This window comes from Notolepis coatsorum, assembly GCF_963971535.1.
Source record: "Notolepis coatsorum genome assembly, chromosome: 17".
Lineage (NCBI taxonomy): Eukaryota > Metazoa > Chordata > Actinopteri > Aulopiformes > Paralepididae > Notolepis > Notolepis coatsorum.
The window spans coordinates 91,740,057-91,755,056 of record NC_140181.1 but is presented as its reverse complement, the minus strand read 5'-3'; the positions used below and the strand labels follow the sequence as shown (position 1 = coordinate 91,755,056).

Genomic DNA, 15,000 nt, shown 5'->3' with positions numbered 1-15,000 from the left:
TATATTATAGCTATGGAGACAATACGATGGCTCTTTGTGAATCGAGTTGTACGTGCTTTAGTTGATTTGTTATCCTTAAGCCTTGTTGTCTTATTGTTGTGATTTTAATATACTGTGTGATTTGATATGCCTTTTCTTTGCTTATTTCTGTATGTACACTCGACGTGCCTGTAAATGAAGGAAACCTCAGTTGTGATGAAATTATTCATGTGACAAATATTACTCACTAAGACAGGGAGGTATACCCTATTTTCAAGGTATACTGTCAAGGACGTAGGCCTATATGTATGCAATACCGCCTTAAATGAATGATTTGTGATTGGAAAGATATGACAATAGTAGACCATTATGAATGACGTGCACACCGTGGCATAAGGAAATGAAAATATCTCATATCATAGTGTAGTTTGTATTGGAAATACCAGATACCGTCAAATATTGTGAGAAGCGGGGGGCCTAAAGGTTACAGAGGTTTGATCCCCCGTACCGGCAGGAAAAACCTTTGTGCCCTTGAGCAAGGTACCCCGACTGCTCCAGTAGAGCTGCTCAGTGGCCAACAGAGGTCAGACTATGGTTGTACTGGGCAGCTCCAAGGTAAACTATATATGTATATGTAACTATGTGGGAGTGAAGCAGGGATTCTGAAAAAGCGAATCTACCCTGTGTAAATAAAGGTAAAAAAAATATATATAACTGTATATATAATATATTGTGATATGATATTTTAGCCATAACAACCAACCCTGGGGTGCTTATGAAGATAGAATGCTTCATCCATGAGGAGTGTGCCTTGTTTCGTCCAGGAAGTTGAGACCAGAATTACCAAGGCGTAGAAAGACTTCATATACTGTAAGAAAACGGAACAATAGTCCAGCTGTTGTGATGATACGATACATACTCAGGGATGGTGTAGTGATTACAATCCCTGCCTCTGGGACCACATGTCTGGGATCAGATACCACCAGAACCTTGTCTCCTGTCTCCCCTACTCTGTCTCCCTCTCAGCCTGCCTGCTGTCTCAATAAAGAACCTTCTCTCCTGTGTCTCCTCTACTCTGTCTCGCTCTCTTAACCTTCCTACTGTCTCTCTAAATAACTGTCTCTCCTGTGTCTCTCCTACTCTGTATCTTGCTCAGCCTTCCTGTTGTCTCAATAAAGAACCTTTTATCCTGTGTTTCTACTCTGTCTCCCTCTCAGCCTTCCTACCGTTCCCTTTTGAGAATGGGGAGACCATCTAGACTTAAAGTACTGCTTCTGCTAACCAATTTGTCTACTGCATCAAGTATTTCCTAGGTTGTGAGGGAGACAGAAATCAGACATTGGGAGAAAGGGGTGGTGTGTGTGTGTGTGTGTGTGTGTGTGTGTGTGTGTGTGTGTGTGTGTGTGTGTGTGTGTGTGTGTGTGTGTGTGTGTGTGTGTGTGTGTGTGTGTGTGTGTGTGTGTGTGTGTGTGTGTGTGTGTGTGTGTGTGTGTGTGTGTGTGTGTGTGTGTGTGTGTGTGTGTGTGTGTGTGTGTGTGTGTGTGTGTGTGCGTGTGTGTGTGAGCAGTGTGCGTGTGTGTGTGAGCAGTGTGTGTGTGTGAGCAGCGTGTGTGTGAGCAGTGTGTGTGTGTGAGCAGTGTGTGCGTGTGTGTGTGTGTGTGTGTGTGTGTGTGTGAGCAGTGTGTGTGTGTGCGTGTGTGTGTTTATGTGTATGTGAGTGTGTGTGTGTGTGTGTGTGTGTGTGTGTGTGTGTGTGTGTGTGTGTGTGTGTGTGTGTGTGTGTGTGTGTGTGTGTGTGTGTGTGTGTGTGTGTGTGTGTGTGTGTGTGTGTGTGTGTGTGTGTGTGTGTGTGTGTGTGTGCACTGTGCAGTTGTGGTTACTGTAGTGCAGGACTTCCCCTGGTTTACATCTCCTCTCTCAGCGGGCCTGTCTCATGTTCTCTCAACCACATAATAACCACTGTAATGCAGCCTTGTGATACACACACACACACACACACACACACACACACACACACACACACACACACACACACACACACACACACACACACACACACACACACACACTCACACACACACACACACACACACACACACACACACACACACACACACACACACACACACACACACACACACACACACACACACACACACACACACACACACACACACACACACACACACACTCACAGACACACATATATATACACACACACACACACACACACACACTGAGCATGTACTCCCTCCTCAGCAGCTACCTGAACAATGGGAGGAGAGCAGATGCTGTGGTCGACCTCCAACCACTCTCTGATTAACTGGAATGCCCTGGAATTATCAGAGAGAGAGAGAGATAAAGATAGAGAGAGGGAGGAAGAGCATGGTGAAGGGAGAGGGGGAGGAATGGGGAGAATGAGAAAGAGAGAATGAATGAGAGGGAGATTAAAAGGCAGGGAGGAGCTGGAAGCACAGAGCTATAAACACAGCCAGCAGTAATTGTGCAAGTAGTGAATGTGAGAATACCTGGGTGTTTGTTTGGGACTCTGTTGGGATATGAAACCATTCCACACAGACACACCTGTTGAATAGATTTGGTTTTGGCCGGCTCTCCTTTGCACCAAGGGGATTAATTAAGTTTAGAGATAATGTACTTTGGCTTTTTAATTGGAAATGATTTATACGTAATACAGTACATACATGCTTCTTAGCACATTTATGTTACTTAGAACTTTTTGAGAATGCAACAAAGATCTGGTGTTGTGTTAATTGATGGATTTTGTTGCATCGTAATCATCTGTCCTTACTAATCCAGTTGTTTTAGAACCCCTGTTTTTATGTTGTAACAACCACGATGCCTTGCTATCCCTGAACAGGGCCCCGTTCCCCGTACCTGGTTCAACTAAGTCGATCAAGATGTCATTATCCAGATTCAGTTAACCCGATGTTTGAAGCCGGGATTTTCCTGTTCCTCGAAGGTGGATTCAGTCTTGTTAACTCAAGCCAGACTTGAGACCCAGGATAAGTGCGCGTGCCCGCCTCAGCCGAGAAGGCAGCAAGTGTCGAGAGCAGAGATCCTGATTCTCTAGCGGCATTGATTGATTAATTGATTTAAAACTTTAGTAACATATTGCAGTACGGCTCAATCGCCTCGCCGACAAGTTAAATGCGTTATCTATAGGCTAATTTTAAGTCCCTCATTACCTCAATCAATCAGATTATATTTCTTTAAACTTGCCTGCTGGATTGAATAATCAAATGAGATCTTGCTAGCGAAAATAATTAGTTAAACTGTTATACAAAATAACGATACGGCTCTCTTCCCATTGATTGATGTATAGTCGATCTTTTACTTATCTCCACTGTGGTGTAACGGGTTCTTCTTTTGACTTTCACGCAGACGACCGGGGTTCGAAACCTAGTCTCCCCCTTCTTTTTGCGATGTAGGAATAATTCAATTTGGTGCACGTTGAGAGCTATATAAAGAATGACATCCTCAATGCATGTAGATTTATAATATTTTAACTTGAAACTAGGCTACTTTGGCGTATAATCATTAATATTATATTCCAAAAAATTATATTGGAAACATAGGGTTTCGAACACCAGTCGCTGGGTTGGCACGATTGAGCACTACCGCTGCGCCACTGTGCCAGATGGGTTAAATTCATTGTTTATACATTAATGAACGAGACAAGATCCACAATCCACGCATAGACACTTCAATTTTATGCTTGAATGAAACACAATCCAGGCGCTCCATTAAACATCCACAGCGGAGAATATGAAAGGAATCAGAGCCAAACGAGCGATAGGTTTCAATCATTAAAAATATCCCGCGGGATTCACATTTGCAATGCTGCGCGTTGTTAGAATAACCACATAATGTGTACATCGCACCGAGCGAGCGCCACGGTATATATAACGTGCATTATTTAGGACAAAGTGAATTTAGTATCAGCATTTTGGGTCTATTTTACATTTCAAAAGCCCCCTCTGGAAGAATGGAGCACAAAAACGTAATTCAGAATGGTATAAAGCAGATCCTAGACTGTGGGAATAATTTCAGGAAACGCGCTGTCACTTTCTTTGCAGGGGCGTGGCTGTGCTTCATCCGGCTAACTTGAACTTAAACCCTGCTTTCGACCAGGCTCAAACTTTTGGATCTGTTGTCATGGTGATTTGGACAATCCAGGTACGGGGAGCCGGAAAGTCCGGCTTAAGTCAGACTTAACCGAAAGTTATCCGGCTAACTCAGTTATCCAGGTACGGGGAACGGGGCCCAGGTCAGACCCTTTATTTGACTGTTTTTGAAGGTTTTTTTTCTAGACGTTCACAGAAAGGTAAAGAAATACCTTGTATTTTATGGCAATAACGTTGAGGTTTGTTCGACCCGTGAGATATAATCACGATTTTCACGTCAATTTGTAAAAGAAAAATGGTTGGACTACATTTGTATGCGGCTAGTGTGAGCTGGATAGTGTAGTTTTATGAAATCTCGACGTCGAAAGCCCTGGGTCTCTTCTTTCTTAGGACAACAAGGATTTCATGTCCAGGTTTGATTCCCGGCTGCTGCTACCTGAGTTTGCCACAATATTCTCAGTCAGACGTTATGTTATTTATTGGGAAGTTTAAGCTCATTTGAAAGATAATCAATGGTTGTTCTAACTGGTTCCTTATCTTGGGTAAGACATTATTCTCACAGAGTAAATCTGCAGAGAGACCAGATTTAAGTTAATGATTTGGAGTTGAGGTTCGATTTTCATCGCAAAGCATGCTTCATGCTTTAAACCCGTTCCACCCCAGGTGAAAATCTGCATAAAATGTATACCTAGGTAAATGGAATATTGCTCCACTTCTACAAGGGCTATTTGCATATTCTTGGTATCTAGGAACATCTATGGACCTCAATGAATGTATTCTCAGTGTCAGAAATATTGTGTCTATTACTAGGCTTGCTTAAATTGTGATGAAACAAAGGAAAATATGAATTATGATTTTTCTTTTCATCTTTGACAGTGAATAAAACCATGATAATAATGACCAAACTCATTCAGTACCCTCTTGAGATCATGTGTACAAAATATCTAAGGAAATTAATAAAGGGAAGCTGATCAAACTGAAGGTTCTGTATATACAGTACTGAATTCTCCCATCCGGACCAATGCAATTTGAAATATTATTATTATTATTAATAATTATATTATTATTATTATAGCCAATTCGCACATTTATATATATATACATATAGTATCTTTCAAATGGCCGAGTTCAATTTGGATATAGTATTACCAGGCGTGCATAATAACAGATACTGATATTTACTGTAATCGACTGTACTATTTTATTTCCCCCACAGTATAACCATTTTGAAACAAATTTCAGATCTAATTCTTCCTACATGGTAACAATAGTGTGGGGAAACTGACTGTGTTTCAATATTTGTCAAAAACGTTACCTTTTGTAGCTTATTATCGCGAATCATAACAATTATTGACATAATTCATTCAGAACACTGAACTTTGAACCCCCATAGAACTTGCCAGGAAGTGTAGATCGGAGAAATTCCAACGCTGGCAGATAGCTAGCGATGTCCTCTACAAAATGGCAGCAAAAGAGCTTCAATTCCTATGGTTCAACATTTCCATTTCCGGTTCCGGGTCAAATTGGCGATCGCAAATAGAAAACTTAAAATGATATAAGTACACTTTTAACCTATTGCTAAACTATTGCCAACCTAACGTTTTACATTCTACATGTATTTGTGACATAGTAGTGATGATAATACTTGAAAACGGTTGATTTTAAAATCACAAATAATTTTGCATCTTCATAAAAATATGCATATAATTAAATAAGGTCAAAAGGGGTCGGTACCGACCCCGTCGAGTGGAACAATATCCATCATTTGTATTCTTACTATTTGTGTCCGATCTCATTTGAAAGTAGAGAAAGTCTTGAGAATGTTTTGACAGGCTATCTTTTTAATTACAGAACGAGCTTTGCAGTATCACTAGTGCTTATCTTGGGTAAAGATATTGTTTAGGTACGTCATCCTCGCAGAAGGTTCTGTTTTAATAGAATCTGTCTACCTCGATAGCTCTCAGCTGCACAGAAAGCAGACAACCTTTATTAGTTTAGGAAGAGAGAATCTATCTTGTCTTGCCTGACACTTTAATAATATAATATAAATATTTAATATCCTCATAAGGTTACCCATTTTGTTTTAACAATGTCTCTGTCTACCTTCCAAGCTATCATATGACGGAACCAATTTGGATCAGAGTTATCTTTATTGCAAAATCTTTATACTTGCTTTATACTTTATACTTTTTTGTGATTGGTTACTGTGTAATTCCTCACAGACCCATGCAGTGTTAGACTTATGCTTTATTGTCCCCAGGGGGGAAATCCCTTCTCACAGCACTGTACTCATCAGACAACAGTACGTACAACATCATATCAGAACAGTACGGACAACAGCACACGCTCCTGTTCAGTGAGGCCTTGGCTGCTATGGCTGCAGGGATCAGGCTTTTACCAAAGCGGACCCTTCTGTACCTCCAGTGTAGGGCTGTCCCCGACGCGTGAATATTAAAGGCAACCAACTTGTGTTCAGCTTTTCTCTGATTGGCCACGACCCCCCGCCCCCTTTTGCCGCGAGTGCGGCAGAGGTCCCTGCAAGCCGCAGAGGTCCCAAATGAAATGAATTAATGAAGCGCTGAGCATAATGTATAATGTTATTTCGCGGAGCATAATGTATAATGTTATTTCGCGTTTGTAACGTCATAACATCAGTGGAGGCTGCTGACTGATTAACTAGAAACTGTACATTGTAACGTTATATAATGCATAATGTTATTTCGCGTTTGTAACGTCATTGTGGCCAAGTTCAGCTCCAACTCCATAGTGAAGTTCGCAGACGACACGGTGGTGGTGGGGCTGATCTCGGACAACGACGAGAAGGCCTACCGGGAGGAGGTTGAGGTACTGGAACGCTGGTGCCAGGACAACAGCCTGCTCCTGAACATTGGTAAAACCAAGGAGCTGATCGTGGATTATAGGAGAGGACAGCAGGAGACGCACACACCACTGATGATTAACGGGGCTACCGTGGACAGGGTGAGCAGCTTTAAGTACCTGGGGGTCCACATCTCAGAGGACCTGACATGGTCAACACACATAGACACAGTAGTAAAGAAGGCGAAACAGCGCCTCTACCACCTGAGACAGTTAAGGAAGTTCAGAGTATCGGGGAAGATACTCCAGTCCTTCTACTCAGGAGCTGTAGAGAGCATCCTGACCGGAAACATCACTGCCTGGTATGGAAACAGCACGGCACAGGACAAGAAGGCCCTACAGAGAGTGGTGCGCTCAGCCGAGCGTACCACGGGTATTGCACTACCTCCCCTGCAGGTTCTATACAACAAGAGGTGCAAATCCAGAGCCTGCAGAATAATGAAAGACCCCCACCACCCCAATAACAGCCTGTTTCAGCTGCTGAGGTCAGGCAGACGCCTGCGAACCCCAGCTACTAGGACAGAGAGGCTTAGCTTCTTCCCCCAGGCCATCAGAGTCCTGAACAATGAACATTGAGTACCACAGAACACTGAACTATCCACACATAAGCACACATGAGCACACACACGACACGCATGCTGTGCACGCTCACACACTAGCAGCCACTTTAACACTTCAACATGAGCGGGCACACACTCATGCGCACACACTCACACTTATTGCCAAAAGGAAAAGCCACTTTAAATCAGTATTAGCAACAGTAACAGTGTATTGCACTACCAAAGCTACCTAGCATGTCCTATATGCTCTGTAAATAACTATGTACAGATACCGATTTTGATGTCACACCATGTTACCTGTTACCTGTTATTATACAATTGTAACGTTATATAATGTATAATGTTATTTCGCGTTTGTAACGTCATAAACCAACTACCAGATTCACTCGTCACTGTACATCAGTGGAGGCTGCGTAACTGACTGATTAACTAGAAACTGCACATTGAGGGGGTTTAAATCACGCTACATCAGTGGAGGCTGCTGACCAGATTATTATTATATTATATTATATATTAAATTATATTTTTTAAACATCCCCAACGCTGCAACACGCCCCCATTCCTCCCAGGTGTCAGGCGTCAGGCGCCTCATTCGCTTCCATTCATTTTGGGGACCATGTTCAAATATCATACTTCTGAAGTATAAACAAACTATACTGCTGTGACGATTTTGAATATCTTAACATGTATTTACGCCCATACAATTTTTTAGATGAATGATTGTGGATATAATATAGAAAACACATCATTATCTTCTTCTTTCGTGTAACGTCAGAGGTCCAACTCCGTATCTTGTAGCCATGCCCTTAACTCTGGTCCCACATCAAAGAGGCTGGCTTCCGAGGGTGGTTTGTATAGGGGGCAGATGGTCAGGATGTGGTCAACAGTCTGCTCAGGGTCTCCACACTCACATGCAGCGCTGTCTGCCAGGCCCCACTTCTTTAATGATGCTTTAAAGCGACCAACCCCAGATCTTAAACGGTTCAGCAGAACCCATTGCCGGCGTGGAAGATCGTCTCCTGTGGCGCCATCTCCTGGATCCCAGATGTGGTGGTGGATACGGGTTGGCCCAGCACTCTCCCACTCTCTCTTCCAGGCTCCCGCCAGCCATCCATTTCTGGATAGGTCCTCAGTGGTGGAACGGAGCATCTCTTGTGCCACCTTGTTGTAGGGGTGGCGGGACTTGAGTCTGCTCATAGGTGCTGTTGTTGTTGTGGTGTTGTGTAGGATGTGCCAGTCATGCTTCACTGCCTTCCTTGCTAGGGCGAGAGTGGCAGCCTCTCGTCGTAGGCCAGCTGGTGCGATTCCTGCAAGGACTGGCAGCAGGAAGACGGGTGTAGCCTTCAGGCATCCAGTGATGATCCGGAGGGCGTTGTTAGTAGTCGCATCAACCTTTTTAACGTGTGGGCTTCTGCTCCAGACTGGGGCACAGTACTCTGCTGCCGAGAAGACCAGGGCTTGGGTGGATATCCGAAGGGTCTTGGCAGTGGCTCCCCAGGTTGTACAACACACACAGCGGCGCGGCGTGGATAAGGGCGTGTGCTAGGGCGGTCACGTGGCCGTGTGGCCAATCAGAGAAACGCTGAACGAAAAGCTGAACACAAGTTGGTTGCCGACTAAGGATTTGGATAGTCGACTATGATTGGCCAAAATTTGCCGTTAGTCGACTATATATATATATAAAAACATATATATATATAATATATATTATATATATTTTTTTTTTTTATCATTCCATTTGGGCTGTGGGTGGTGCTTAATGTCTGAATGAGTCAACTGAAGGCTTCTTGTCCTCTGCAAAAGCATGCAATTGGTCCATTCGATGGGTGAAATCCTCTTTCAGTGCCTCTGTGCCTGTTTTCTTAGGCAGTTAGCCTCTGGTATGCGTGCCATTAGCGTTAGCCACGCTTCTAGGCCTCTTTTCTTTTGCAAAGAATGATTATTATTTTTTTTTTTTTTTTTTTTTTATAAATATATATTTTTGTATTCGACTAAGAGGTTGGCAGTCGACTACGGCTCCTTTTGACCGATTAGTCGACTAATCGACTAATAGGGGCAGCCCTACTCCAGTGTTTTGTCCCTGTGCACTTAGGGCAGTAGGGTAAGGTAGTGATTGAGTGGGTGTGTGATGTCCTGTTCTCCCCCCCTAGGAGCTTCTATCCCCAGGCCATCAGGATGCTCAATAACTCTATGCAACACTAACCCACCATCTACATCCACTGCACACAACATCCACATGTGCACACACTCACTTTAGACATTCACCTTAACATTCATCTATTTATTAATAAAGATTTGGACTACCTCTCTATCTCATTTTAGCATTTTACATTTAGCATTTAGTTTTTGCATTTTGTAAATCTTTTATTTTTAAATATTTGTATTATTGTACTTGTTACTGTATGAAGCACCATTTCAGGAGGGTCATACAGAACCAAGCATTTCACTGTAATTTACATGTACTTTATATGTGGCAAATCAAACAAAACTTGAACTTCTATTGAGGCATTATTTGGACATGCAAAGTGACATGAGAGGGTGGATATGATCAGTCATCATCATAACACCTCCCTGGTGTTAATGTCAGGACCAGTATGCCTAGTATGTTGTGTACTTTACTTACTTGTAAAGGGAAACAGTGGCTTGGGAGGTAGAGCAGTCGTCTGGCAATCCGGAGGTTCCCGGTTCAATTCCCGCTCCTCCCGGGCAGCGTGTTGATGTGTCCTTGAGCAAGACACTTAACCCCTAATTGCTCCCCATGAGCAGGTTGGCATCTTGCATGGTTGCCTCCGCCGTCGGTGTGTGAGTGAATGAGTAAAATGTGAGTAACGAATTGGAAAGTGCTTTGGATAAAAGCGCTATATAAAAAAGCAGCCATTTACCATTTAATTACTTACTTAGGCCTTTTATCCCTTTTGGAACATAGGCCATTGATTAAAAGTTTCCACCCCCGTCTGTCTTGAGCCATCCTCTCCAGCTGTTTCCACGTCAGTCCCCTCGTCTTGAGTTCCTGATCAGTACTTTACTTGCTCATATGCTTATATTCAGAGTTAATTATATTGTTTACGCTGCTTTTTTGTATCTGTACTATAATTGTATAGCATATATGTTCCTACTATTACCCTACCGATACCTGTACCCCCCCTCCCCCATGCTGCTATGATGCCTGAATTTCCCCAAGGGGATCACTAATGGAATATATTATCTTATCATATCTTATCTTATGACCAGTATGATCCATGTAGGGTTAGTATAGCTGCCATGTCCACGAGGAGGTCTATGAATACATTTCACTAAAATGAAAAATAAAAACTTGAACCCCACGTTTCATCACTCAATCTAGGGTTTGAGAAATATAAATACAATTTTCATTCTCTGTGACACATCTGGTTTCCATTTGAATCCCAAAAACTCTCATATCCGCAGTGATAATCGACGACAAAAGTAGGGAATATTTGTCTTGGATTTTATTTTATTTTTTAATCAATGTAAAAAATGAATGCCTGATGTTGTAATACCTATCAAACGTATCCTTACTAACCAGTATGTTTGGACTCCAGATCGGGGGATTTTAAAGCTCAAGAGACTCGGCGATGATGATCTTACATGCATGTTTATCTTGGAGCCAGATATTATATATGAAGTTCATTCTCAAAGACTCCTTTTAAGTTAATGATATCCTCGTCTGGCTTTTACTCATCTGCGCTGACATAAATGATTAAGGGCATCTCTGCTTCATTGGTAGTGCAGCGAACGAGGACAGGAAATGAAGGGCGAGAGAAAGAGGGAAGACCATAGACCTGTTCACCGACGACGTCATGACACATATGCGTGCGCAGACCCCGAGGCAGAAAGGATATACAATACAATATATTTGCATTTGTTAGCCATGCTATATTATGTAAAAGGTGAAAGACTCACACTCACAGCCATGCTGATTTGGCAAAATGACATCCAGCCGCTTTCGTTTTAAAACAACTTTTAGTCAGGGGAGTGCCATGGTTTCTCCATAGAGCCCCGTTGTACTTTTTTTGGCGCAGCAGCTCGCGAAGGGCCAGGGTAACTTAGTCACGTGACTCAGTTGGTATTGCTGATTCGCTCGAACACGGTATGTTTGTAAACAGCGAACAGGTCTATAGGGAGGTGTAGTGGTTACGTCATTGCCGTTTTTCGTGTTCCACCCTCTGTCCAATCCAATGCATTTCCCCATTGCCCATTTCTAAATCGTCTCGTTTAAAACAAATAAAGCATTAACATTGGCATGGTGTACGTTTCTGTGCTTATTCATCCACAATCTATAGCTCAACATGAAAATATTCGCAATTAATCATTAAAAAAAATCGCCGAATTTTATTTCAATCAAAAATGCTTAAACAATAATGTTAGTGATAGAAGGGAACTCATTTTGTGCAAAAGTGGAACGTTTTTCAAATTCCATGCGGCAGAATTGTTACAATAGCCGATAATCCATTTTCCCAATGATAAATCCCTGTACGGGTGGAACAACCAGTGACGTCAGACTGCACCTCCCTATAGAGATGAACAGATTAAGCGATTGTGCTGCGTTCATGCGGTGTCGGGCAAATGGGTTTTCGATAGGGATGCTTGATATTGGCTTTTTTACCGATACCGATATACCGATATTGTCCAACTCTTATTTTCCGATACCGATATCAACCAATATCAACCGATATCAACCGATACCGATATATGCAGGGTTTCCCCCCCCCAAAAATGGAATAATTTCTGGTAATTAACATTACATATCTCTTGTTGTGGAATTAACACAACATTATGCATACTTTTGACAATAAATAAAATCTGAATTTGTTGTTACTTGCTTGCCTGGGTAAATAAAGGTTATAGAAATGTAAAAATTCCAAAAAATTCTAAACCGATACCGATATTTTCCGATATCACATTTTAATGCCGATATCGGCCGATAATATCGGTAGGCCGATAATATCGGACATCCCTAGTTTTCGAACAAGGAATTAGCACATGAACGACATGTCGGTCGGATAAACGATGTTGGAAAGTCTGGGCTCTATTTTAAATCTAAAAATATAAATGTAAATACAATAATATTAAATAATAAATGTAAAATATAAATCTAATAAAATACTGTAGGTCCCAGGCCATATTCAAACCTTTGACCTACCAAAAGATTAGATCAGATATGTTTTCCCTCTTCCTAGGTTTTCAATTTAATTCTTTAACATCCGTAGCTCGTATCCTCACTAACCTCCTTGTGCCACAACTCCTCTCTTTAGGCGCACACGTTGTTTATGTAAGCATCAAGTCAGGCCTGTAAAGTTCATTTCATAGGGATTCTCTGGTTTATGTTGGGTCTGGGGAGGAAATATACTTCAATGCCAAGGAGACATGTTTAACTTAATGATATATCCTGAGGGATTGATCTCTTGCACCGAAGGAACCCATTTAGATAACTTTAAGGAAGTCATCCGTTGTTATTTTTCATCAGATAGGTGTTAGGTTGACGCCTCATCCTTATGACTTATTGTTAAACCTCATTTCCTCTGACCCAGATACTGGTCACCGACTGTATGCAGCCAACTGGTCTTTCATTATAATGTCAGGTAGGAAGTAGGTTCCATCAGTATGTTTAACCTCTTAAGCCCTAGCCATATTTTCCATGGTTATGAGGTTTGTTCGACCCGTGAGATATAATCATGATTTTCACGTCAATATTTGTCAAATAAAAATGGTTGGACTACGTTTGTATGCGGCTGGTGTGAGCTGGGCAGTGTAGTTTTATGACATATTTCGACGTCCATCGAAAGCCCTGGCTCTCCTCTTTCTTAGGACTACAACGATTTCATGATGGCGCCATGTCCTCGCATCTAAATCATCCGGTTTCCGGTGCAATGGGCAGAGATTTTTATAAGCTCATGTTTAGCTAATAACACTTAAAATCATTGGTAAACAAACGTAGTGCTGAAAATATACACTTTGACTGCTGTTTTGATATGGTTGGAGTCTTTGAATCATTGATCTATTTGTAACGTGAAATAGATCTCGCCCCGGTATGTACCGTACCGATCGGGTTTAAGAGGTTAATTTAAGGTATATCTGCCAATGCCATGCAGTTTATTATTGTGAAGGCAAATGCCAGAGCAGTGTGTGGTCTTCACTTACCGTCTTCTCTAGAGTCAGACAAGAAGATAGATACAATTTCCTCTCTGTGTGTTCAGTAGAAAGCTATCCGGCTGCAAGCTAGCCTAGCTTAGCACAAATTACAGGCCACTAGCCTAGCTTCAAATTCTGGGAGAGGTGTTTTTGGCCAACAGCTAGCTAGCTGTTCCGTATCAGCTTCCATTCACATGCAGCCGGATAGCTTTCTACTGAACACACAGAGAGGAAATTGGTACTATCTCCTTGTTTGACGCTGGAGAAGAGGGTAAGCACATTTCCCATAATGTTAGTGTTCCTTTAACTATATTCCTATGAACCAATAACCTGCACCTTTTTGGGTGTGTGGTTTTAGTTTCATGTCTACTACCCAGTGGATATAACAAAATATAACATCATTTGTATGTAGAGATGGACTTTTTTATTCTATAGTAGCTGGTATTTTTCAATCAAGGCTATTATAGTAATGCACAATCCTCTCCATTTGCCAGAACTTCAACAGGATCTAGTGAAGACGGAGATAACAGTGGAATACTCCATGCTGGGCAACTGCCCAAAATCCATAAATCCCATAATTGTGTATATTGATTTTCTACATTGATACTACCCACTGGCACACAGCCTAACCAGTGGCTCAATTACCGTGATGTACACAGAGCTAAAGCCGGGACACAGACAAGGAAAGGGTCTGAGCAGACGTAAGCATGCCCAACGTTCTACAGCAGGTGTCTTAATAACCTCAGATACTGTAGGAAACATAGGAAACACACAGAGGCTGAATGTCAATGCTAAATTCAATATTCAAACGGGTTTCAGGTAAAAATGCTGTGTTTATATACTGTATATATAGGCTATGTACATGGCCGCCTAGTTATAGTTGAAAGTGGGGGTGCAAGTATTTTTTTTTTTTTTTTTTTTTAATTTTTTTTTTTTTTTTTTTTTTAAGGGGTGGTTTGGAGGGGGTCCGGCACGACCCCCTCCACGGCAGATTTTTTTACATTTAATGAACACCTGTATGTGCAATTTCCTGCAATATAGAGCCTTCAATCTTGACCAAAATAAAGCTGCTCTTTTCACTATAAAACTCAGTTTATATTGCAGTATGATAGCTATAATAACTTCACTGCGAGGGCTCTTTTAGCTAACGCTAGCTAGGCACGTATGATAGCCAATTACTATTATAATAATAATAATAATAATAACTTTCCCATCCTCCCAAAGCCCCTCCAGCCCCGTTCACATCCGCCGCACCAACAACAAGTAACAACAACAACTAATTGACGCTA

The 15,000-nt window shown here is 41.9% G+C and overlaps 1 protein-coding gene across 1 annotated transcript in view; it reads left to right on the top strand.

Annotated features, from left to right (window-relative positions):
* LOC311244142 (semaphorin-3G-like) overlaps nt 1-15,000 on the top strand; it is a gene marked incomplete at both ends in the record, with an annotated part of 169,666 nt that overhangs the window by 134,785 nt on the left and 19,881 nt on the right.